Source organism: Dermacentor albipictus, chromosome 6 (assembly GCF_038994185.2).
Source record: "Dermacentor albipictus isolate Rhodes 1998 colony chromosome 6, USDA_Dalb.pri_finalv2, whole genome shotgun sequence".
Classification (NCBI taxonomy): domain Eukaryota; kingdom Metazoa; phylum Arthropoda; class Arachnida; order Ixodida; family Ixodidae; genus Dermacentor; species Dermacentor albipictus.
The window spans coordinates 125846334-125871916 of record NC_091826.1 but is presented as its reverse complement, the minus strand read 5'-3'; the positions used below and the strand labels follow the sequence as shown (position 1 = coordinate 125871916).

The 25583-nt window shown below is 46.8% G+C and overlaps 1 protein-coding gene across 6 annotated transcripts in view; it reads left to right on the top strand.

The window, feature by feature from the left end:
* LOC135899458 (muscle calcium channel subunit alpha-1-like) overlaps positions 1-15890 on the top strand; it is a 934514-nt gene extending 918624 nt beyond the window's left edge. For all 6 annotated transcript variants that reach the window (XM_065428717.2, XM_065428715.2, XM_065428718.2 and 3 more), the window contains one exon: positions 11576-15890. The gene's annotated coding sequence lies outside the window, so the exon portion shown is untranslated. The remainder of the gene's footprint in view (positions 1-11575) is intronic.
* Positions 15891-25583: the final 9693 nt, after the last annotated feature.

Below are 25583 nucleotides of genomic sequence, written 5' to 3'. Positions count from 1 at the left end.
TGTCAATTGGTTGTTTTGTTTGTTTGTACAACTGCACAACTCAGACTAGATATTCACTCTTCAACAGCGAACGTTGTGTAATAAGGTCATGCACACATCTACTTAACGTTTATAGCGTGAAAGCGTTAAGGACCACGTGTCGTAAAAAATCCGGCGTGGGCGTCCGGCGTCGGATCTCGCTTTGGCAAAAAGAATCAAACAAAATTTCGAACCACGCATACCCAACTACTGTTCGACCATCAAAGTTGCTCATACCTTCTCTTTGATTCTTTACAAAATTACTCCTCGGTAATTTGAGAACGGCAGCCCCAAACAAATGTTATGAATAAAAAAACCACCCACAGCGCATGTCCTTTATGTTAGTTTTTCTCAGACTAAAATATCAAAAGTGCCAAACTATAACAGGAGCTGGACCCATGCAGGAGGGTCGAGTTAGGGTTTTTACCCGAAAGCTTGCCTTCGTGTATATCGTTCGCCACCAGCGTTTCCCGGTAAGCGTTAAGGTTAGATCAGTTGCAGTTGCCGGGAAGCATGAAAATCAGCCAGGGGTCTTTGAATGCTTTCGCGTTCCACTCTTAAAGGCGTCCTTCAATTTTTTTAAATTCCCGTGAAACATTTTTGTTTCTCGTCTCGAACACAATAAGGATATACTTAGGAGTAATAATGACAATTTTGGGGGCTATACTGCCCACAAGAATGTTTAAGAAACACGAAAACCGTGAAATGAACTATTTCCAAAGAAAACGCACACTGTAGTTTTTATTTCTGTAGACATAGTGAAGCTCTCGATGCAGCGAGGCAATAATGCGGAAAGACATCTTTTGAAGATGAATCGCACAGGCTCGCGGTGTAGCAACGAAGCACCGAGTGAGGAATTTCCCGGCCGCACCGTAGCAGTTCTATGCAGTGATGCTCTCATCTATTTTGTGTATTGTCTACGAGCTTAAGTTCCCTAAATAATGTTACAGCTCTCCATAAGAATGACAAATGAGAATAAGTCTCATGTGGACAGTTGCGGTGTACGTATAAAAATTTTTCATTGCAATATATTCGGCCGACTTCACACTAGATTTGCTGCTTGTTTGTGGATGCATGGCGGCGCAGGCTCGTGTTTCACGTTCACACTTTTCGAGCTTCGTGTTCGCAGAGCGGAATCTACAGGAAAATATTGAACCACGGCGTACGAGGATTTAATGCTGTTGTAATAAAACGTGTGCTTTGCAAAAAAGTAATATCGGGTTTAAATTTGGCGCTTTGCTAGTTATCACACTAATTGTAGGAGCGACACAAAGTTGGATGGACGTGGTCGGAGAACGGCGCATTAGCCTAGGTGCGGCGCATAGTATTGGTACTCGGCTGGGTGTCCAGCACATAATTAGTACAGGAAATAAAATTGGCCTGCCTTCCACATGACAAGCGCTTGCATGAAATCAACGCTGGGCATGAAGCTGGTTCTGGGTCTACTCAAAAGTTCAGTGCGCACCCAGTGTACGGCGCCGAGTCTGTGCCAGGCAAAATGCGGCACTGGACACAAAGGGTAGTTTTCAGTGCGTGTAAGAGATGCCACATAGTGTCGGTATAGGTATCCGATTAGAGCACGACGGGAGAGATTGAACTTGGAGTGAAATAGGGACTTTGATTGGTGCAACTTATGTGTAATTTCGAAAGAAACGTCATCATTACTTCAGCAGTGAATTTATCTAATACATTCGGCAGAACCCATCTGGCGATGACTGTCAACACTGATTCCCTTAGTATATAAAAAAAAATATTGCGACAGAACGTATTGCCACCGTGAAAACACTTTATGTATACGCCCGTAATCATGACGTTTCCCTTCTTCGTTCGCTGTTTTTTGCGCTGCCCTGCTTATATTGTCGCCTCGTAGTGACGTTCAAGAACACAGTAGCAATACCGTGAATGACGAAACTAATTCTTTGCTGGGCGAAAATGGGCCATATAAAAGCAAGTGACATTCAATGCGTGATGATAGTGGCAGAAACAGTCGGCGATCGTTGAAAATCTGATCAGTGGGTCAAGTGCGTCGGCTTTTATACATGACTTGTCGAAGATTCCATCGGATTCGCTGATGTCCGCATGCCTTCCATAAAGTACTACAATACTGGCCTAGCACATACAATCAGAATACACTAGGTTCGGTCACCACTGACAAAGGATAGAACTAGAACTAACGATAACATTCGAGAAATTTCCGATACACGCAGGCGTGTCCAGCACCGAATAACATTAGCCGGTGAAAGCGATCGCCCAACAAAGATAAGCACATGTGTCAATTCCGCACCTCTTAAAAAGCAACATCCCCATGCTGCAAACAAGCAGGAGAGCGAAAGATAAAACTACCCGTAGTAAAGAAAACAGCTAAGAAACAAAGTTCCTAAATTTGTCACCGGACGTGGAAAGCCCAATATATAGACGACTTCACGTCGTGCGGGGCGCCGGACTTGTGCACGCATTTTTAAGTTAGCAAATATATGCCTTGCCTTCTGGCTCCTCATCGCTACGAATTTGAAAGACCACTTTTTCTTTTTGTGTAGCTGCGCGCTGTCAAAAGGACACTCAGCGCGTGCTGAAGTGCACTTGCGGCTCAAAGTGCACATTAGTTTGCTCCTGTGACAGGGGTATAAAATGCACGAGATACTTCAAATCGGTGATGCGTGAAAGCCGCTTGACGCATGGCGATCCCACTATTACATTGCTCAGACTTCGTACCAAAGCACTACGCAAGAGGAACTTTGATAACGACGCTATAGGGGCACCAGAATTTGCGCGAGAGACGTCGCACGCATTGGCGTACGCGGCAGAGTAGGGTGGCTATGAGCAAGTGCCGTGACACCGCCGGAACTAGGTACAAAAAGAAAATCAAGAAAAGAAAAGGTCAGTTGCGCGCAGTCACGTGCGCGTTTTTCCCTAGACGGCGCCAGCGCCACCACCCGACTTTGCTCCACCAATAGGGACGCGAAGATCATCGCCTTTCCTCGCCTAATAGATCTGTCGGAAGAATGAAAGAATCTCGCAGCCTACAGCTTCATTCAGATGGCTTACTGACAGCAGTATCAGCTTGAAAAGCGGAGTTCAGCCAACGTTTATAGTTTCACACGGCAATGCTGCGACAGCAGTATCTTGTATCTTAAGATAAACGATACATTCTTTCATGTATTGGAAATACATATACTGATGCACGTCTTCCTAGACATACGATACAGATACAAGAAAGCCTAACACTATCTGAGATAGTACCAAAGATACATGCATCTTCGATACTGCCCAGCATCGCCTGTGGCAGCATGGCTTCGAGAGTCGTCGTCGGGTTCCTTCCGTAAACCAGCTTGAACGGTGTGATCCGTGTTGTTTCTTGCACAGCTGTGTTGTAAGCGAAGATTGCGTAGGGAAGGACCGCATCCTAGGTCTTGTGTCCATTGTCAGCATACATGATTAGCCTGTCGGCGAGGGTCGTATTTAGGCACTCTTTAAGGTCATTTTGGGTTTAGCATTAGATTTTTGTTACCTTTGAAGACGCCTTTTACGCCTTCCGGTGTTTTGGTACCGATGGAAATGGTACTTGAGCGTGGCGGCACGCTGATTTGATCTTTAAGAACACTCAAGGCATGGTTACCGAGAGAGTTCTCCAGCTTGGTACTTAGATAGCGTTATTAAGTTGGACTTCAGGTCGACAGTTGAGCCGTATTCGATGAGGAAGTCCATGCCGGGAACTACGTCTGGCGAGCCCTGTTGGAAGGCAACCAACGTGGCAAATCATCAATTAAAATTATTGCCACGCAGATTCCAGTCTGCGTTATCATGTGTTCTCCAGTTGTCGGAATTTGAGGTCCATCCCATGCACTCATGACTTTCTGGAACTTGCCGGCGAATATTGCACTGATGACGGAGTAGTCGGCTCCCATGTTTACAAAAGCGGTGACTTCGCAGCTGTTAAAAAGAACGTCGAGGGCGATGGTTCTTTGTCTTGCGTTACGGTTAGGGCGCGGCGTCGGATCACAGTGGCGTTGCGTTGTCCAGGTGTTGTTACGTGATGTTGTGAGGTCTTTAGGCGGCGTTTTCCTGCCTTCGAGGCTTCATTCGGGTGGCGTCGCGTTTTCGTTACGTTGTCGAGAGGGTTTTTTCAGCATCTTCGTCAGCGGCAGAGGACCTTCGGCAATTCGACGAACAGCAACCGCACCTCCCTCGGTTGCTGGTTTTAGTTTTCCGGACATGGGCCGTGGATATGCACCTCTGGTCCTGCGTACGGTTGGCGCTGGGGTGTAACGTAGCGTCCTGGTGAAGGCGAACAGAACGGACGTCGGTGATTCCACTGCCTTGCGGCAACTTAGTCAGCGATATCACGAGGCTGTTCCCCTTGCTGTGGGCGGGGCCCGTTGACGGCGAACCCTCGTAGTCGCTTCTGGCGGTACACATGGCCTGCTTCTCCGCAGTGATGATCGGGGACACGCCAGGCGTCAGACTTCCTTGCAATGCTGCTCGGGGTTACGGGTGGGCGTTTGCTGGCGGCGGTGCACGTCGGAACTGCCGCGCTGCCGGGCAATCGCGCGGACGCAGAGGGGAAACGTGACGGCGGGCTACGGTGGCGTAGGCTTCTGGTTGAGGCCGCGGCGATTCAGGGCCTCGAAGTCTCCTCTCGAACGACGTCAGCAGTCGAGGCTACTTGAGGCAGCGTCGAAGGGAACATCCTGCGCAGTTCTTCGCGTACAACGGCTCTGAAAGTCTCTCGGAGCTCGTCGGAGTCTTGTGCTCGGATTTCGCTTTTAAGCGAAAGTTCTTTGGCGGTTGTATTTCTGAATACACATTTGCAGCGTCTCTTCGATGCTTATGATTTCCGTTCAAAATTATTCGACTGTCTTGGGTGGATTGCAAATCAATCCAATGAAAAGCTCTTACTTCATTCACGTCATGCATGAGGAAGCGAACTTTCTTGTCCTCCGACATGCCTGGGTTAACGTGGCGCAGCAGGCTGGTCGTCTCTTCTGTGTACATCGCAATTTGATTATTTTTAGTTGTGCACAGGATTTCAGTATCGCTTCAGACTTCTCTTTGTGGACGACGCTCGTGAAGGTGTTCAGGAAGTTGCTGCGGAAGGGGTAGCAAATTGTTAGAGTTGACTCAATTCCGTGGTAACTCCGTTAGACAGGATAGCAGTCAGCTATCGCAGGAGACGAAAGATCTGATCAAGAAACGCCAATGTATGAAAGCCTCTAACCCTACAGCTAGAATAGAACTGGCAGAACTTTCGAAGTTACTCATCAAGCGTAAGACAGCTGACATGAGGAAGTATAATATGGATTAAATTGAATATTCTCTCAGGAACGGAGGAAACCTAAAAGCAGTGGAGATGAAACTTGGAATTGGCAAGAATAAGATTTATGCGTTAAGGGACAAAGCCGGCAGTATCATTACTAATATCGATGAGATAGTTCAAGTGGCTGAGGAGTTCTATACAGATTTATACAGTACCAGTGGCACCCACAACAACGAAAATGGAAGAGAGAATAGTCTAGAGGAATTCGAAATCCTACAGGTAACGCCGGAAGAAGTAAAGAAAGCCTTGGGAGCTATGCAAAGGGGGCAGGAAGCTGAGGAGGATCAGGTAATAGCAGATTTGTTGAAGAATGGTGGACAGATTGTTCTAGAGAAACTGGCCACTCTGTATACGCAATGCCGCATGACCTCGACCGTACCGGAATCTTGGAAGAACGCTAACATAATCTTTATCCATAAGAAAGGGGACACCAAAGACTTGAAAAATTACAGACCGATCAGCTTGCTGTCAGTTGCCTACAAACTATTTACTAAGGTAATCGCAAATAGAATCAGGAACAGCTCAGACTTCGGTCAAGCAATGGACCAGGCAGAATTTCGTAACGGCTACTCAACAATAGACCATACTCACACTATCAATCAGGTGATAGAGAAATGTGCGGAATATAACCAACCCTTATATATAGCTTTCATTGACTACAACTAAGCGTTTGATTCTGTCGAAACCTCAGCAGTCATAGAGGCATTACGGAATCAGGGTGTAGGCGAGCCGTATGTAAAAATACTGAGAGATATCTATAGCGGCTCCACAGCCACCGTAGTCCTACATAAAGAAAGCAACAAAATCCCAATAAAGAAAGGCGTCAGCCAGTGAGGTACGATCTCTCCAATGCTATTCACAGCGTGCTTACAGGCGGTATTGAGAGACATGGATTGGGAAGAATTGGGGATTAAAAGTTAATGGAGAATACCGTAGTAACTTGCGATTCGCTGATGATATTGCCTTACTTAATAACTCAGGGGACCAATTGCACTGCATGCTCACTGACCTGGAGAGGCAAAGCAGAAGAGTGGGTGTAAAAATTAATCTGCAGAAAACTAAAGTAATGTTTAACAGTCTCGAAAGAGAACAGCAATTTACAATAGGTAGCGAGGCACCGGAAGTGGTAAGGGAATGCATCTACTTAGGGCAGGTAGTGACGGCGGATCCGGATCATGAGACGGAAATAATGAGAATAATAAGAATGGGCTGGGGTGCGTTTGGCAGGCATTCTTAGATCATGAACAGCAGGTTGCCATTATACCTCAAGAGAAAAGTGTATAATAGCTGTGTATTACCGGTACTCACCTACGGGGCAGAAACCTGGAGCTTACGAAAAGGGCTCTACTTAAATTGAGGACGACGCAACGAGCTATGGAATGAAGAATGATGGGTGTAACGTTAAGGGATAAGAAAAGAGCAGGTTGGGTGAGGGAAGAAACGCGAGAGAATGACATCTTAGTTGAAATCAAGAAAAAGAAATGGGCATGGGCAAGACATGTAATGAGGAGGGAAGATAGCCGATGGCCATTAAGGGTTACGGACTGGATTCCAAGGGAAACAAGCGTAGCAGGGGGTGGCAGAAAGTTACGTGGGTGGATGAGATTAAGAAGTTTCCAGGGACGACATGGCCACAATTAGTACATGACCGGGGTTGTTGGAGAAGTATGGGAGGGACCGTTGCCCTGCAGTGTGTGTAACCAGGCTGATGATGATGATGATGATGATGATGATGACGACGATGATGATGACTCAATTCTCGTGGTAAGTCCTGGCGGCGTCTTCTGAGGTGAAGTATAGTTGCCGCAGCTTGTCGACTGAGTTCCATTTAGGGATCGTTAGTTATGGAACTTAGGGATCGTTTCGTATGTTTGCATCTGGTTTTCCGGATCTTCAAACGACTATCTGCGGAAGGTTGGTGGCTGCCGGGGCCATTGCAGCACAATGGGGGACGATGAGGCGTTGACTTGGCCATGATCTTCCTCGTCGTCTCAGGTCACCCCCGTGCGCCGGGGGCTGGTTTTGTAGCGTACGGCTTGCTCGATCGTCCGAGGCAATGCAGGTGCTGTCTTCGGGGTGTGGGTTTGACGGGTGCGTCCGGTACATGAACGCAAAAGCACCTCTACCAGGTGTCACGTTCTAGTAACGGTCGCGAAAACCGTAGCAAACTGTGAATGACGAAACTCAGTCTTTATTGGGCGAACTTGTTTTCCTAAAAGCAAGTGGCATTCAAAGCACAACGATAGCGGCGAACACCATCCGCGATCATCGGAAATCTCATCAGCTGGTCAAGTGCGCCACATTTTATGCGTGACTCGTCGAAACTTCTAGCGTTATCGCTGGGGTCTGCGTGCCTTCCAGAAAGTACTACATAATGCGCGTCGCGCATAGAGTCAGATTGCACAAGGTTCTTTGACCACGGACAACGGATACAGCTAGAACTATCGATAACATTCGAGGAATTTCTGATACATGCTGGTGTGTCCTGCGCCAAGAAACAACGTTAGTCGGTGAAATGTGGTTACTGGACAAGGATAAAAAGTACACGTGTGAATACGTTTGTATGAGGCGTGTACTGCAGTGGGACTACTCCCCAGGGCTTCCCTATTAACATTGAGTGGCATCTAGCTTACTAACGCATCGGGCTCCTGCTCTTGAGTAACCCTGTAATGTGGGTTGAATTCTGCGGAGCGAAGCAGAAGTCTCAGAAATTTTAAAGATTATGCATTTGGCTGGTCGAAATCGCCCATCGCGTAATCGGCTGGTGGAAATGCCTCTCTTCCTGAACTGCTGCTGTTACGCACAGCTTCCCACTGCACACGCGCCGCACCTCGGTGCGGGTTCGATTCGGGCAAACATTGCAGAAATTTAAATCGAGTTCTTTTGTCATTATAGAGCGGCGCACTCCTGTTGGCAGTTACTCATTATCAAAGTGGGCGTCGAAGGTGTTCACGGAGGACCCGCACTCACTTAGTGGCATTGACTCACTCATCCTTGTTGCTAAGAAAGGGGCTCATTAAAGAGTAGCAGACAGAGTGGCACATACACAGGGCTCCAAGTAAGCGTGAAGGACAGTAGTTGAGGAATGGTGCATAGTGTGAAAGAGAATAGTTGGTGAATGGTGCACACCCATGCCGCATACCCAGTCCCACATACACAGTCACCCATGTCAGCGTCAAGAAGATCGTTGAAAAGCGTCGCATAGGTGCACGGTGCCATATGCCCAGTGACTCAAGTTGGTCCGATGGTTGGTTACGAACCCTACTCCCTCAGCACAGCGGCACGATGCGCTACCCTTTCGACCATGGACTGACCAGAGACCCAACTGAACCAGGGTCATTGGGTATCGGGCACTGTGCGCCTACGTGCCGCCCTTAAACGAACCTCTCTGATTACGACATGGGTCACAATAGATGCGGAACTGACTATGTACCGCTTTTCAGTCAATCCTGTTGCGCTGACTTGGAGCAGTCTTCATGTGCCACTTCGTCCTTGCTGCTCTTCAGTGAACCTCTTTGATACCTACTTAGGTCAGTGGATGTGTGCCAGTAGGTGAGTACCGTTCTGCCGTGAAAGTATTCGACGCCACATGTGGTAACTAGGTAGCTGCCAATGGTAATATTCCGCTGCATGATTGCCTAGAAGATCCCTATAATTTCTCCGACGCTCGGCATTATCGAACAGGCACCAAGCATGGACTTGACGGCGGCAGCGACAGATGGCCCAGCATGTGCACTGGGAAGCAGAATTCAGCGGAAGCACTGCAGTGGGAGAGGGCCCCGGCTTTATTTCAACTAGCCGATTTTGCGATGTGTGATATCAATCAGCCCGAATGAAACCTCTTGAAATTTCGCCCTTGATGGGCAGATTCAAGCACACTTCACATTAATTACTGGAGGAACCTTTTTGAATTAACCAGATTTGGCTACTTAGTGTGCGGCCGGAGGAGAAAAAACTCTAGACGTTCGCACGCACCGCCGAGACAAAGGTCTCATCTCTCAGGCCATGCGCGGACCTCTCTTCAGCGCAGCTAGATGGAGCAGCGTGTCCTGAAAAAAGTGGCAGAAAGGAGCGTGGCTGCCGCGTCATGCATTTCTCAGCACATGCACCGGTGCGTCGAGCATTTCGGACGCCATGCACAGGATTCGTGGCGCCGCCACGAAATGGCGCAGAGTATTCATAGGTAAACACAAGGGTAGAGTCTTGCCGCAGTGCACGGCTCATACATAGGCGTTTCGACCGTCTCAATAGGTTGTGTCACTATATTGCGTAGGTGCTAAGCGCTTAACCATGCATAGTCATCGTGAGATGGGGTTTGTCGAATCCTAATAGGTAGAGATGTTCCCCGGCCTAGTGCTCGGCTACTTGTTAGGATTCTTACGGCCTTGTAGAGACTTCTAGGTATGGTCTCTGGGCGCCGTTTGCCCAATCACAGACGGCCTTGTAGTACAGCATCCGCCACTGCTGTAGGAGGAAGACTGAAGCTGCCACCAGGTATTTACTGGCAGAATAGGTGCGACCAAGCTCCCGGCCAGGGGTACGGCCATTACGGAACCTCATCACTTTGAAAGGGGTGTCTTCAATCCAAGGGAATCCCAGTTTAATAAGTGATTTGGGATGCCACATAAATAATTGCCGCTGTGGGAGCAGCCCAGACAGCAATATTCATGGTTTCGCCCTGTTGGTTGTGTTCGATGGGATTTGCATTGGTGGGATGCTTCCCCAGCGCAGTTCACCCCTAAGTAGAGGTGGACGAATATTCGAAGTTTCAAATACGAATAATATAGCATGCAGTAATACTCGAGAAGAAAGGGGGTTAACCGAGGGGTCCGATTTTTATTAGTCACATCGTAAGAAGCCAACGAAGACTGATACCAACGACGACATAGGCGAAATTACTTCTGCTTAATAAGTGAAATAAAGAAACGCTAAATTAATGGAAGTGAAAGTGGATGAAAAATCAACTTGCCGCAGGTGGGCAACGATTCCACCAATCTTTGCATACTTTAATTTTCCTTATTGATCGTTTATTTCATTTATTAAGGAAGTAATTTTCCCTATGTTGTCCTTGTTGTCAGTGTCTGTTGGGTTCTTATGATGCACTAATACTGGCGTTCATATGCGAAAAGAACTATTATGTATTGTCGAATATCAGAACTAACTAAATATTTCGTAACAGCCGATTGTTGAACTCTCTTTACTGTTATCCGTTTGCTACACAACCTGTCGCAAATCATCAGAAGTGGGACAGCGGTGAGAGTTTTCGAAGCAATGCATAAACAAATTTTATACAAGCCTCGTTTTCTGTTTTCCAGCCGAAGCCAACATCACAATCTGTGCTTAATGCGTGTAGTCTGTCGTTTGTTATTTGTGGTAGCTATCCAAGTAGCGGTTTCAGTGTTTTTTCGCTACGACCAGTGATATTTTGTTCTCAAAGGTCTCTTTATTGTGTTGATAGGGAACACTCTATTCAGCAGCGTTATTACTTCCTTTTTTTGAGATCTTTATTTCAGCAGTCATTTATTTAGCGTTCTTTGAAAGATAGATATACATCAGCGATTCGTTTTTGGAAAACTTCTGTGCAACCAGCCTCTAAGGTTGTAAGACTAGCCGTAGCGTTCTTTTGATGACAATCAGCGAGCTTTCGTTTAAAACTGTTAAGCAGTGCCTGATAGTTCTTTTTTTGCGCTAGTCTGCAAGCGTGGTAACTATACCGAAATAAGTACTCCTGCTTTCAACATATGCGTCTGCGTTTGGCTAGTCGATATGTTGTTTGATATACGACAATTAGTATTCGTACTGGATTCGCATTAGGAAATGTTTATATTCGTTCACCTGCATACCTAAAAAAAGTCCAGTGGCGGGCTGAGGGACGACTGTACCCATTTGGATAATCAGTGGGTAACCAGTGGTGGTATTGAACTGGCCTCCTCCCGCAGCCAAAGCGGTAACTTGAACAAGAGGCCACGTCTACGGAAACACAACATCAAGAAGACAAAACGGATGTTGAATACTCGAATGGCACCTGTACTGGTTTCTTCATGCTGCGTGTTTTTTTCAGTAATGTAATTATGTCTAACGTGCTTTTCTGTCACCCTATAAAGAAGACGATGCATTTTGTTAGCCCTATTTGATTTTCTTTCATGTGCATGCGTACTGTGACCTCTGCTGCTTAAAACTACATGTTTAGGCAAAGCTTGCCCATTTCTATACACCGAATTTTCTCTCGGTTGCTTTTCGCAGGTGCATTTCACGGTGGATTCAGCTGCTTCTCATCGTACGGGCTTTGGTGTGGACGTCTACAGGCGTTTGTGACGAAAGCTGGTGTGCGTGCGTGCGTGCGTGTGTGCGTTCGTGTGGCGTTTTCGTTCATTTGCTTCGTTGTTTGTTTGTGCTCTCAGCCCTCAAGTATGTTGACACTGTGCGCCAACTTCAAGGGAGATCGGATCCTCTTTTTTTTTCCTCCTTCGAACAGTCTCTCGTGCAGCTGCGCCAGCCTCGTTTTGTGGTCCGTACGGACATGGACGCGTTGTTTACGAGTAGTTATACATGCACCTTGTCAAGCTTCTTATTCGCGTTCTTGGACGTGTAACGCACCCACTTTGTTTATCTGTGTGTATGTGTGTGCGTGTGTGTGTGTGTTACCCTTCCTCTCTTGATTCCACGCTTTATGTATACTTCACGCGTGGGAAGCACAATTTGAAGACTGGGAAAGAAAGCTCCCACCTACACTCAGAAAAATGTTATGCCCTTTAGAGTGTAACTTTGCCATACAACAGCAAATTTGGTCGTACGTTTGGCATTTTAAGCTAGAATTTCTGTAGCAAAAAAATGCTTATATAGGGCGCAGAGATGGTGGCGCTCGTCATGGTTAATGGAACGTCTGTTCCACTTATTACCTAAGTGCTGTCAATCAGCATGTACGCCTGAGTAGAAAGCACACAACAGGTAGAAAGTAGCTTATACGTAAGGGCAAAACACAAGTGCAGTATTACAGCTAAGAGTGGGCAGACTAGGCTTTGACGACGAAACAGAGAATAGCGCCTTCTTCTGTCGTCCTGGTCTAGATGCGCGCAATCAAGTGTGTCCCACTAACTAGCGCAATCGGGCGCTGCTCAAATACAGTAGACTAAAATAGCGAACGTATAGGGCGATGTTCAAGCACATAAGCTCATTCAGATGACCCAGATCTTGCGAGAATTCGTGCTCATTGCGGCAGTTCTTTCCTTAATGTTCCCGTTGATTTGCTGCCAAGATCACCCTGGGCACACCGGGTGTTTTTGCACTCGATGTACCCAGAAAACGATGCTTTTTTTTTTTTCAAAGTTGTTGTGGGTCTGAGTTACACTCCAGCAGGTGTGGCATTTTTCGGAGATGTGTGGGTAGAGATGTTGCTCACAGGAACCATTGAAGAGGTAACAGCCGCGTAGACATTGAAATTTCTAATGCTTTTAACCAGACTGCAGCAGATGTAGGAGTATCTTCTCTTATCTTGTCTACTTATCCAACAGCCATCGTGTTGTGAAATTAGGAAGTCTGTGCCGTGTCGGTGCCAGCCGCAGATGTCGCAAGTTTGTGCGTGTTTATTACATTTTGCAAGGCGGCTTCTTCGTTATGGAAGCGTGCATGAACGTGGGCCCACCGAAATGTTTTTTCGCAAGCTTGAGGCAGCGAAGCTGTTTCGCGCGCTGGCGCTGCGCTGTGTGCTCTTGTTGCAGCGCTATTTGCCGACGCCGCTGCGAGGTGCGAGAGGACGTCTCCGGAGCGCTACCTCAGGCCAGCCAGGTGCACATTTGCGCGAGCGGGTTCGTTACGTAGAATTTGCTGGATAATATCGCGAATGGCGGCAAGGTATAACAAAGCGGCATTCGTTTGCTTTGTGGCCAGTTCTGCTAATCTGTATCGATGCATTTCCTACTTCATATAAATTTGCTGCGCAAGTCTATAGCAAATGTCGGGCTGACTGAACCAGGCAGAGGAGTTTCAATTAAGATCTGAGCTCTTTTAGCTCCCTCGGTCGACATGTGCTATGAATATTTTTCGTAGTCTGCACATCGAACATCGTCTTTATTGGATAAAATAATTTCTGTCGATTTTATTAAACCTGGACGCTGATGTACTTGCGAAATGTACATAGAAATGACAGAAAAAAGCTATCTCCGCGACAGCGTCAATCCTCTGCAATCGCTGCACACTTCCTCGCCCGATCATATTCCCGATCCAGTGACTTTATGCGCCCACATACCACAGGTTCTAAAGCTGTTCAACTGCTTAGTCGCACGATCAATGAAGACGTCTCAACTGTGGTACACTAGGAACACTAATAGCGATTGGATGTGTGTGATCAGGGAGCAACTTCAGAGAAGGACCGCAAACAGCAAACTAAGCGCATTGTAAATTCTTGCGCGGCTGTCAAATACTGGAACGCTAATTTAACATTTTGGTGCGACGATAGTGACACACCTAGGAAGCAAAAAGAACGAGAAAAATTATAGAATGTCGAGACAGAGGTATGAAGTACTACATTAGAAGTACATTAGCGTAGTCGGCTGAAAGATACAAACGCAGACAAGGACGAGTGTTTTGTGTTCGTGCCTAATCAAGACTTTGCACTCGTATACCTTAGGTCGAATGCGACACCAACTAGCTCAGCATTCAGTTGGAATAGGCTTCACCTTTCGTGTGCTTTGGCTGGCGTCGAAAACCAGGCGCATCTGCTTGTTTGTTTTGATGCACCGAGGCCTGCGTTAGCGTACCGCAAGACGTCCTGTCGCATTTACCAGGCGCTTGTTTCCTCGTTAGGACTCCTCGTGTGTTGTGCTAGCACAGAAGGCGGCTATCCAGCGTCTTTGTAAACGCCGCCTGCTCCTGCGTCGCTTTTCTCCGAGAGGAAAAAAAAAGTGCCTATCCCCTCGCCCTGTAGCCATGTCATTGAATGCGTGCACGTGTAGAGCTGTTTCTGCGATAGGTCGGTAATAAGGAAAGAAAACAGCGAAGCGGCGTTTGCTTGCACATAGTAGCGTTTTACTTAGCGGGAGCACGCGCAAACTAGACTGTGCGATCGGCTGAAGAAGGCTTTGGTGTGTAAATACAGAATTACGATCCCGAACTTAAAGGATTGTTGGTGAAATCTCACCAGAGAAGAGTTGTGGCGCGATGAACTGTAGCGGTTGCGCAACCGTCTTTGCAGTGTCATCTTGGGCACTAGTGCTAGCTAGCTAGAACGTCCATCGCTCAAACTTCTTCTGGCAAGTCTGAAACAAGCAATTTTCATGATGTAGGTCAGCTGCGTCGAGGCACACACGTTACCAAAGCACCGTGAATCCACTTGCGTCGCGGATCACGTTGAGAGCTCATAGCCTAGACTTGAAAGCCTCAAATGTTGCTTCGAATAGTGCAAAACCAACACAAACACGAGGAAAAGACAATCAAACGTCAGCGACAACCACAAGCCTGTTATTCGTGCCCAGTTACTTTTTTTCTGACTGAAAATACATTCATTCCAACTAGTCACGATCGCAACGATTTCTTCACCAGGCCTCCTCCGAAATTCGCTCATAGTGGCTCGCCTTCGGCGACCGAGACATCCCGGCATAAAGGCACGGCCTTCAGCAGCGGACCGCATTGCCTCTTGCGCGCGCGCCCATGCAGGCCTCTCCAAGAAGGCGCTTCGACGTTGCCCTCCCATTGCGTCCGCAGCAGCCAGCCGCCGAAGAACGTATATATCCGCGTCTTTTGCACTTTTTAATGCCAAAGCGCGCAGCCCACCCCATTTGGACAGACACTGCTCTGCGCGCGGTAGGTTTGCATAGGTTACGTAGCCCGTTGTCCTTCTAGCCGCAAGGCGTGTTGATGGTTGAGAAGAACGAGCGATCTGGCGAGCGTCCCCGAGTGACAACGGTTCTCCCGTTCGGCATGCACAGAAGCGTTCTCTGTTTTTCTTGTTAGGGCCGGACGCGTCAGCTTTCTGTATTTTCGGAGCGGGCATCTTGTTCTTCACCCTTTGTCGCAACGAGCGGCGGCACGTGAACACTGATAAAGGGGCAAGCATTTTGAGCGGCTGTGGTTCACGAAGAGTGAAAGGTAAACGTTTGACGTTAAAGTTGTGGATGAACTCGCCAGTGTTAATGTGCCGTTGCACGCCGGGGTGGAGACATGCCTAGTGGGTGCACTCGTAAGCCCGATGGTTTCTAATTCGTGTACTGTCTTACCATTTTTAGCGCTATGCGCACATAGCGCATATACTATAGGGTGCTTTTATTAATGAAATAAGAAAAAAAAATCCCGCTCCACTTTGTTAGGGAGAACATTCTGCGCTTTTCTACGACGTCATTGCTTAGCGTCGAATTCCTCCGGAGTCTTTCTTGATTGCCTCCCCGTGATCCCTGCCCATGACACTGTTTTCACGCAGCATTTTCTTTCGAGTTCTTGCGGCGCTCATCTCAGAACTTCAACGTATAACCACAGAGGGAATTTGTGACATTTTTTTCTTTCTTTTGGTGTCCTGCTATTGTTATTTATCCTGGTAGCCAGTTTCATAATAAAGAAGCAAATCGAAGTATTGTTGACTTTCTGGTTTCACAAACATACGGCCACTTTCATCGCAATGACTTGCAGGTAACAATGAACTACGAGTCCATTTAATCACTTTTTGCTTTCTGCATGGGTAACGCCCATTTTCTATTTTAGGAAGGTTGTTCCTCTAAGTCGAGCATTTCTAATGCGGTGTATACCTACTACTCAATTTTTTGTTATTCATCAGCCAAAACATACTGGAAGTGATCCAAACGCTCAAGAACGTGCGAAAAGAGAAAAAAGTGTCAATAATACCGCCTGTTATGCATGTACACGTGCTTTTAACAATGTACTTTGTTGATAATATGAAGAATAAGACCTGTCTTGCCTTTTATATAAACGAATCGGTCTATTAGACTCTGTAGAACGTCGACGCTTCCTTGACGTAAGTCACTGTCTTGTGCGTAAGCTTTTTTAGGCGCCACGACTTCTTCAGTTTCCTAAACGCACGAACAGCGTTCTGATTTTTCTATCTGGTACAGCAACTGTGCTTTTTCTTCTTGCCTGTTAGGCATGAACACTACGATATAAAAGGAAAAGGCCACTCCATCAGGGAAATTGAAGCTGGTCCATCTGAGACAGCTTTCTTCTTGTAAGGCTCTCAGCACTACCTCTTTCCTTGTACGGCGATTAGCCTTCTTTAAGAATTTCACGTGTTCTTGCGTATTTTCTACTTAACCATGTTCCAGCAAACTTGGGTCACTAGGTAGTCCATGGTCTAACGGGTACAGAATCGTGCTGTAGTGCTGATGGAACAGGGTTCGAAACCAACAAACGGATCAACTTGGGTCGCTGGGTATATGTCACTGGGTATCTGCCGCTCTTCAATGGATCTTTTTCACGCTAACTTCAGTTGCTGGTTATGTACCAGTGCGCTTGTGCCAGTCTTCAATGAACATATTTCACGCTAACTTAGGTGCAAGGGTCACCCGTGCATACCCTGCGGTACATGTCACTGGACACATGCCACTGGGTATATACCCGGGGGTATGCACTGCTCTAGAATGAAAAAATATGTAAAAGTGATCCGGTGCTGGGCAGAATTCAACTCGAGTCGTACGTGCCCGGACAACCTTGACTGAATATATTATTGTGTTGCGGATATGAAGGGATCGAACGTATATATGAATTTGTAAGTTGGTCAGAAGCAAGGCAACGATACATCTAACAACATAGCTGCCCAGACCGATACCACCTCGACACGTCAAATCGCTCTCTTGGTTGCGTATTATTAACTCCCGGCTGCAAAGGCGCCATCGCGATGCTAGCCCTAATGATGGCGAATTCGCGAAGAAATAAGGCTTAAGCCGAGACATGTACAGCGTCAGTGGGAACTCTGAGTGGGTTCAGCTGAGTGATCTCATAGTTGACATGACCATGCTGGCGCAATATCATACAGGTCCCTGTGTAGCGTGGCATCTTTCCTGAAAGACAGGCCGACGTAGTTTCGACGTGTCCATATGACGACTATGAAGCCAAGGGGAAATCGAACGTCTTGATGTCGGCTGTCGTACTGGATCTTCTTCGTGGCGTCATAAGCAGTGAGCCGGCAGCGGGCAATCTCCCGCGCCCTGTGAGCCCGGGCGAGGACATTTGGAGCGTATTCTAAAGGAGCGTTAGTCGAAGGACAGGATGTGTTCAAAGGTAAAGTAGTTTGGTGGCAAAGCAATAAATAAAAGGGAGATGCACCAGTGGCCTCGTGACGAGACGAATTGTATTTGAAGGTCACGTAACGTAACCTATTGTCTCAATCACTGTAGTAGTCACAAACGTACATGGCATTTCTGTCGACGTGCGATGACCCTTTAGGGTATTCCGTTTGTCTGCGAGTAGTACGCGGTGGAAGGTTTGAGTTTGGGAGAGCTGGAATGAACTTGGTTTTCAACAACTCGGTACAAGGAGGCATGGTCGCGATCAGTGAGGAGCAGCCGGGAGTGCTATGACGGAGGATGACGTCATGTAAAAAGAAATCCGCAACCTCATTTGCACATCTTGTATCCGAAGCTTCCGTGATCGCATACCACGTCGCGTAGTCAATCGCGAGAGTGACTGACTTATTGCCAGATTTTGACGTCCAAAAAGGGCCGAGAAGATCGAGACCGACGCGAAAGCACGTTCCCAAGAACACATCGATGGGGTGAAGGCGTGCAGCGGGTAGCGCACTCGGACGTTTGCGGCACTGACATAGCACACGGGCAGCAACGTCGCACAGCACGAAGTGGCACAAGCAGGACCACTAGAAGCGGCGTCGTACGCCGTCGTAGGTAGAAGAAGCGCTGAAGTGGCCTGCGGAGCAAATGCGGAGGAAATGCATGGAGCTGCTCAGGAAACCCTGTTCGCAGATGGCGTGGTGAAGTGCGTAAACTGGTATGGTAGAAAACGGCGCGGACTACGAACAGGTGGACATGCGAACAATCATCACAGCGTTGTTCAGTGCGTATGTCCCTAAATTCAGAAATGGCCAGTACATAAACGTCGGTGTCGTGCGCATCGTGTTGTGAACGGTCGGCAGGATGACGGTTCAGAGGGCCCACATCGTTGTGGAAATGGCCTGACTTTATAAAACACCACAGATCGGCACCTGTCAGTACATTGCAATGACTGAGTGCTGATCTGCGTTTTCAAACTGCCGCATAATCAGCTACCATAAAGATGAAAGCACGCTTGAAACTGTAGAGACGAAAGCTATAATGAGCTGAGGGGCTAAGTGTGTGGGAACAGCATCCATTTCGTTGACACAAAAATGAATTTGCTTCTTAATTTCGTCAGTAAGATAGGATGTGTCACGTGGCTATACGCAACGCCCTTTTTTAAAAGCGCTTCCATTTGTCTACTTGTGTGTGTGATTCTGTTCCTGTCTTAAAAGCGCGCCCCTCTAGAGTACCACAGCATGCAATTCCAGCTCACGCAAGTAGTAGCATTCTTAAGTATGTGAGTGGGTGAGCCGAGTCTCCTAAATTCATGATAAAACGGCGGGAATAGGAGCATAGCTCAACGAACTTTCTTACCTCTGCGGTGGAAGACGGAGCGGGAAAGTTATAGACAACGCGAACCTTGTCTGCTTGAAGTTGCACGCCAGTAGCTCGAGTGAGGCAGATAGGAATAGTTTTTTCACGATGTTCAAAGTGGCACACGGACGAGTTCAATTATAGGCCGGCGCATCGGAAAAAAGCAAGAAAGGCCGACACACGAGTTGGATTACTCGTAAAAGTTGATTAAATGTCTATTGCATTGTCTAGATAGCACAGACATGTAGACTGTAACCTTAAATTAGTAGAAGCCGTCAGGCGTAGCGTATATGTTTCCTCAGTCACTATCGCATACCCATATTTGCCAGTAGCCGGAGCGATGGTCTATGGACGGTAAGTACTTGGCTCCATGAAGGCAGTCGTAGGCGTCGACAGTAGGCTGCAACGGATACACCTCCTTGCGCGTGCTTTTGTTCAGAAATCGGTTCTATACGCACAAGCGCCAGCTGCCGTCCTTCTTTACAACAAGTGGGGACGCTCGATAAGGAAGGGTGCGAGGTCTCATTGCATGTAACAGTGGGCACGGCATGGAGAAATGGGGTATAATAGCGACGGGCGTTCTGTTCAGGATGATGATAACTGGCGAATGACGGTGGCATTGGCGAGGTGGCCTGACGGTTACTGAAACGGCGAGCAAAATGATCAATGTGCAGGCAGGCATACACAGATTGGTCGATCGTCTTCGGCTCGCCACTCCACAGGATTTCGGTATTGTGCTGGATACCACTGAGCACTGGAAGGACAAGCAGCATTACGTAGCTGTGAAGCGTCAACGTCATACACAAAATGAATTGCCTGATTAGCGATTTCATCGTGAACTACTGCTTGCGCAAATAGTGTTGTAGGCAGGTTCTTTGTCGCACTGGGGCCTGAATAAAGTGTTGTAGGAGACGTCGCTTCAAGTTCTCACCGTACTATCAACGTCAGGTCATCTGATGATGATGGTTGCTGCATTCTTTTCTTGTCGTCACAAGAGGCTTTCGCAGCTGTGTTCGGCAAACGCGCCAATGGTACTGTAATGCAGCAGCTCTTGGCCTACTGGAAGCGTAGACGCTCTTTGATGTTATCCTGTGCTGTCTCACAATTCTTGCACACGAGCAGGTTTAAAGCATCTTCAGTACATACTGTATGTAAGAAAAGCATGATTTTTTATACGTTTGGACGGGGATCGCCAGATCTTTGTTAGCGGCGAGATCTTTGTTAGCTGCTGTTGTCCTGGGGAGATGGCCAAACAAGTCATTCGGCTTCTGCTTGTATGTGTCCGAGTCGGTATGTTCATGGTTATTGTGCCACACCTTCGCCATGCCTAGTAAGTAGAACGACAAGTTGGCCTACACAATCGTCGGGTTCAACTTGCTGAGGGCACTCACATGCTCATGCGTGGCAACGCAGTCTTCTATATCGAGGTAAGCGGTGCCACATAACGCTCCTGGATGCCTTGGCTTAGCCAGCTTCACCGTCGGGTTTGTAAACGTTGATGATGGCCGTAAACCTTAAATCTAATAACATTAGATTTAAGCATGTTGAATGAGGTTCTTGAAGTTAGTAGTGTCCGTGATGGCGGCGATGGAAGAGGGAATATGGTTCCATTCCATGCTTGTTTGAGGAATGAAAGAAGCACTAAAGATTAGTCTTACATGACGGCACGCCTACTTTAAAGCAATGATCTGAACTAGATGAAATATACAACGGCTGTGTGAGAAACTGCTCTTTTAACACAGGGTTGAAGTGCAAAATTTTATGAAATATCTAAAGGCGAGCGCATTTTCTATGGAATGAAAGATCGGGTAAGTTTAGGGTATTTTTCATTGATGTAACGCTGGAATGATGGGAGTAATTTGATAAAATGAATCTAGGTGCGCGGTTTTGGATTGATTCGAGGGCAAGGATTAGAGTTGTTTGAGCGGGATCCCATAGGGCGCATGCGTATTCTAGCTGTGATCGTACTACTGTTCGGTAAAGAATTACTTTAAGGGATGAAGGCGCAGATGCAAAATTACGACGCAGGTACCCAAGCATGTGGTTAGCATTATTGCAGACATACTCGATATGGGTGTGTCATGAGAGGTTATTTGCGATATGAAGGCCTAGATACTTGTATGAGTCAACGGGCGTTAGCTGATTACTGTTAAAGTATAGGTGCGTGTCACTGCATTTTGAACGGCGGGAAATTTTCATAGGTTTACATTTGGTTACGTTAATTGCATTAGCCATTTAGTGCACCAGATTGACACATTATTCAGATCGTTTTGCAGTTTGCATGCATCATCTGGATTAGTAATTCTATGATAAAATACACAGTCGTCAGCGAAGAGCTTAATAGAGGAAGAAGTAATGCTATCAGGGAGGTCATTCATATAGACGAGGAAAAGCAATGGACCTAGCACCGATCCTTGCGGCACTCCCGATGTAACGGCAGAGGAAGGAGAATTAAGTGTAATCACTAGCTGTTACATACTGTGTTCTGTTTGTCAGGAAGTCTCTAATCCAAGATAAGAAGTTAGGATCAATAGTAAGTTTGCTGAGCTTAAGGATCAGTAACTTATTTGAGACTGCATGAAATGGCTTGGCAGAATCCAGGAATATGCAGTCAATATCAAAACCTAGGTCAGCGTTAAAGAAGAGGTCATTGGTAAATGAGAATAGCTGAGTTTCACGTGAAAAGTGCTTCCTAAAGCCGTGCTGACAAGGGTTAAAAAATGAATTTGTTTCTAGGAAATTAACTAGGTGTGAATATATGATATGTTCTAGAATTTTGCGAGGAATACTGGTTAATGAGATAGGGCGACAGTTCTTGGGTGAATGTGTAGTACCTGACTTGTGAACAGGAACCACCTTCCCATCTTTCCAATCGTCGGATAGAATTGAGCACTGTAAGGACTGTTCAAAAAATTTTAGAGAGAATAACAGATGAATACACGGCCGTACATTTTAGAACTGTCGACGTGATTTCATCCGGTCCTGCACATGAACATAATTTTAAGCGGCTAATTAGATTTGTTACACCGTCCCAATCTATTACAATGGGATCCATAGGTGGGAAATTCTGAACCGCGATGAAAGGGTTACAAACAGGTGACACTTTATGAAAAACTGATGTGAAAGCATTATTCAGCACAATGCAGCATTCATCGGCAGGAAAAGCGATGTGGGAATGTTCTAAATGTATTCGTCTGTTAGTTTTGTCGCCAACAATGCTCCAAAATTTACGAGGGTTACTGAGCAAGTACGAAGGAAGCGTAACAGTAAAGAAAACTTGTTTTGCTTCAGCAACCGCCCGAACATAAGCAGCGTTAGCGACTTGATAATCTGCCCAACGTATAGTGAGGCTCGAACCTTTCGCGCGTCCAAACAAGCGCGTAATTTAGTTGCGCAGGCGGCGTAATGTTGTATTGAGCCACGGCGAACGTTGCGCAGATTTAACAATTCTTTTGGGTACATAACGATCAATAAGGTGCAGTAATTTGCTTTTATAAATCAACCAGTTTTCGTTGACCGAGTGCTGATCAAACTCAGCAATAAATTCATCAACAAAGCTTTCCATTTATACTGTCATAGCCTGAACATCGGCTCTACAAAAATCACGAATATGCTTTATACGTTTTTTTAAACAAACACGAGCTTGGATATCAAAATGAAACATTAAGGGATCACTTATTCCTGGCTGATAACTTATTGCAGAAACAAGGTCAGGTGAGGCAGTGAGGAATAAGTCTAGGGTGTTAGAGCAATTATGAGTAATTCGTGTTGGTTGGTGGACGAGCTGATTGAGGTTGAAATTAGAAAATAAGTTTATGAATTGAATACACTCAGACGAATTGTGCTCTAAAGAAACAAGTTGGGATTGCCATTTTATGTGCGGGAAGTTAAAATCGCCCAGAAGGAAAAAAGGTGAATTAGGATATCTTACAAAAAAATATGTTAAGGATATCGTGAAGATCGGAACAAAAAGAGGATGAGGCGGTAGGCGACCTACAGCATGCGCAAAAAATGAAGTCACGAGAGGAAAAATTTACGCGTACACAAATCAGTTCCAAACAAGAGGCAACACTAATAACTGAAGAGTTGAGCGCATCGGCTATGCCAATTAAAACGCCTCCGCCCGATTGAACGTCGCGTTGTTGGAATCCCCGTGTTGTATGCATTTTCACCATCGAATATTTCATTGTTATTTATTTTTGCTGACAACCACGTTTCAGTGAGAATAATATCTGCCCCGCAAAAATCAATGGTAGAAGAAAGCTGAGCACGCTTGTTGAAGATACTACGTCTGTTAGTAAAAAGTACTGATAGATTGTTGCAAGAGGTTGAGCCGAAGATAGCTGCAGAGGCGGTGTTTGTGTGTTTGGGGCTGCAGTTCCTTGAGGTGCACGTGGCTCTCCAACTGTCTCAAGTTTCCACACCGTATCAGTAGCTGCACAGTAGATTTACGTCTCTTTATTCATTAAAAGCTTATTCGAGCGTAAAGAAAAAGATTAGTCTGCAGCTTTGCCAAACTCGATGAACTTTTTCCGCGATTGCCGTGTTTCTCGGCAAATGTCTTCACTTATAGAAACAGCTTCATTCTTTTTAGTTTTTTATCTGTGATAAAATGCTTTCTCGTGTTTTATATGAAGCGAACTTGTCATTAAAGGACGAGGCTTGGAAGTCGATGTGCTCAGAATTGTTATGGTCAGAAATGTTTAATTGAAGGTGGCGTGGAACAAGGTCACAAATGTGAGCCTCTGACTCCTCCCAGGTCTCTAACGGCTTGTCGGTGATTCCATAAAAGATCAGGTTGTCCCTCCGTGACTGATGTTCGAGATTATCTAACCTTGATTAGAGCTCGGCGTTCTCACATTTAACAGCCGCAGAAACCATGCTACTAATATCTCCCGAGGGCTGCGCACCCTCAAGAAATTCAACGTTTGTCTCAAGAGTTTGCAGTCTGGTTGATAGGTCTGAAAACTTTTGAGCAAATGTGCCTTGACTTCTTTTAAGGTCGCCAAATGCGTGCATCACCTCTGTATGACAGGACTCAAATTTTGATGAAAGCGCGGCTATGGCAGTGACCTCTTTTTCATCAGGCCCAGGGTTTAACTCAACGTCACCCCACATCAGCAACTGTTTAAACCCAAAAACGCTTTGTTGTAACGTGGCATAAAGAACACTTGGGCACGGGAGGAACAACAATCATGCATTACTAGAACGCTTAGCATAAGGGGATGGTACTTCACCAACCTGCACAAGGAAATTGAATGGTGGAATTAGCGGCCAGCGCATGTCTGCCACTCTCCCGTGCCCACTGAAGGCAGCGTGGCTATTCCAGTCGCTTAAGTAGGCCGGTAATGGTGCTGTCGTTGTCGATGCCGGTGGTTCGCCCGAAGGAAAGCTGTAGATGGTGCCCGAGTTCCGTCCATAACGAAGGCACCACTCATCAACCATCGGCGCCGAGAACTTCAGGTCCAGTGGCGACTGCGCAGTCGTCGAAGCGCCAGGTGTCGGAGGAAGCCATGTGCCAAGCAGAAGAAACTGCACAAGGAAATTGAACGGAGGAATTAGCGGTCAGCGCATATGTGCCGCTCTCCCGTGCCCAGATATGGTGTTCGTGTGCGAGATTCACCCGCGATCAACAGTTCCATTTGGGCCCGTTCGCGAAATGCGCAGTCGCTGCTGGAGCCCAACGCTGCCCGCCCGTCTCCGCCTCACTTGCTCTCTCCCCTTCTACCACGGCCTTTCGTGCGATGAAAGATGGCGCGTTCATTCTCCGCTTTCCTCTTTCGCGTTTGCCAAACTGAGCGGCAATCCCGTGCTTTCACTCGTACATACAGCTTACGACACGCGCTGACGGTGTTATCGCGCTGGGACTTTACACAGAAGTTCACGGCCACAGCAAAAATGCGTTTGGTGTGCATCGCAATAAAAATGTCGCGAATTTGCCAGAGAGGCAAAGCATCGATTGCAAAAATAAATTAACAGACTGCCATGCTAAGTACGAATAGCACTTTTATCGGCTGTGTCAACTTGTAAACATCCGCTTGCTTACGAAATTAACAAACATGGTGTCAGTGCGCACAGCAAACATGAACATATCACACTCGGTGACCGGGACACTCGCTGTTGAAACGCTGGCGTGAGCAAGCGAGGCAGCAGCAGCGAGCGAAGTGGTTTTCGCGCTGTCGATCGCTTTAATGGAAGCTGAGCGCCGACAACACACCGCACGCGCGAAGCTACGAGCCATCCACGCGCGTAGACTGTCTCCAACACAGATCGCTCTGATGATACGGCTATAGAATAAGAAACCAGCCTTAGAGAAGGGAAGCTGTACCTTCTACAGTTGTACTAAAATAAGCAGCAGCAGCGCGTGGAACTTACGTACGTGGACGGCAGATGGCGCTGCTCAAACACGAAAAAAAAAATAAGTTATGGGGTTTTACGCGCCAAAACCACTTTCTGATTATGAGGCACGCCGTAGTGGGGGACTCCGGAAATTTCGACCACCTGGGTTTTTTTAACGTGCACCTAAATATAAGTACACGGGTGTTTTCGCATTTCGCCCCCATCGAAATACGGCCGCCGTGGCCGGGATTCGATCCCGGCTCAAACACGAAGCGGAAGTGAAGTTGTTTAGAGAAAAATCCAATATGGCCATTTTTCTCTGGCAGCGT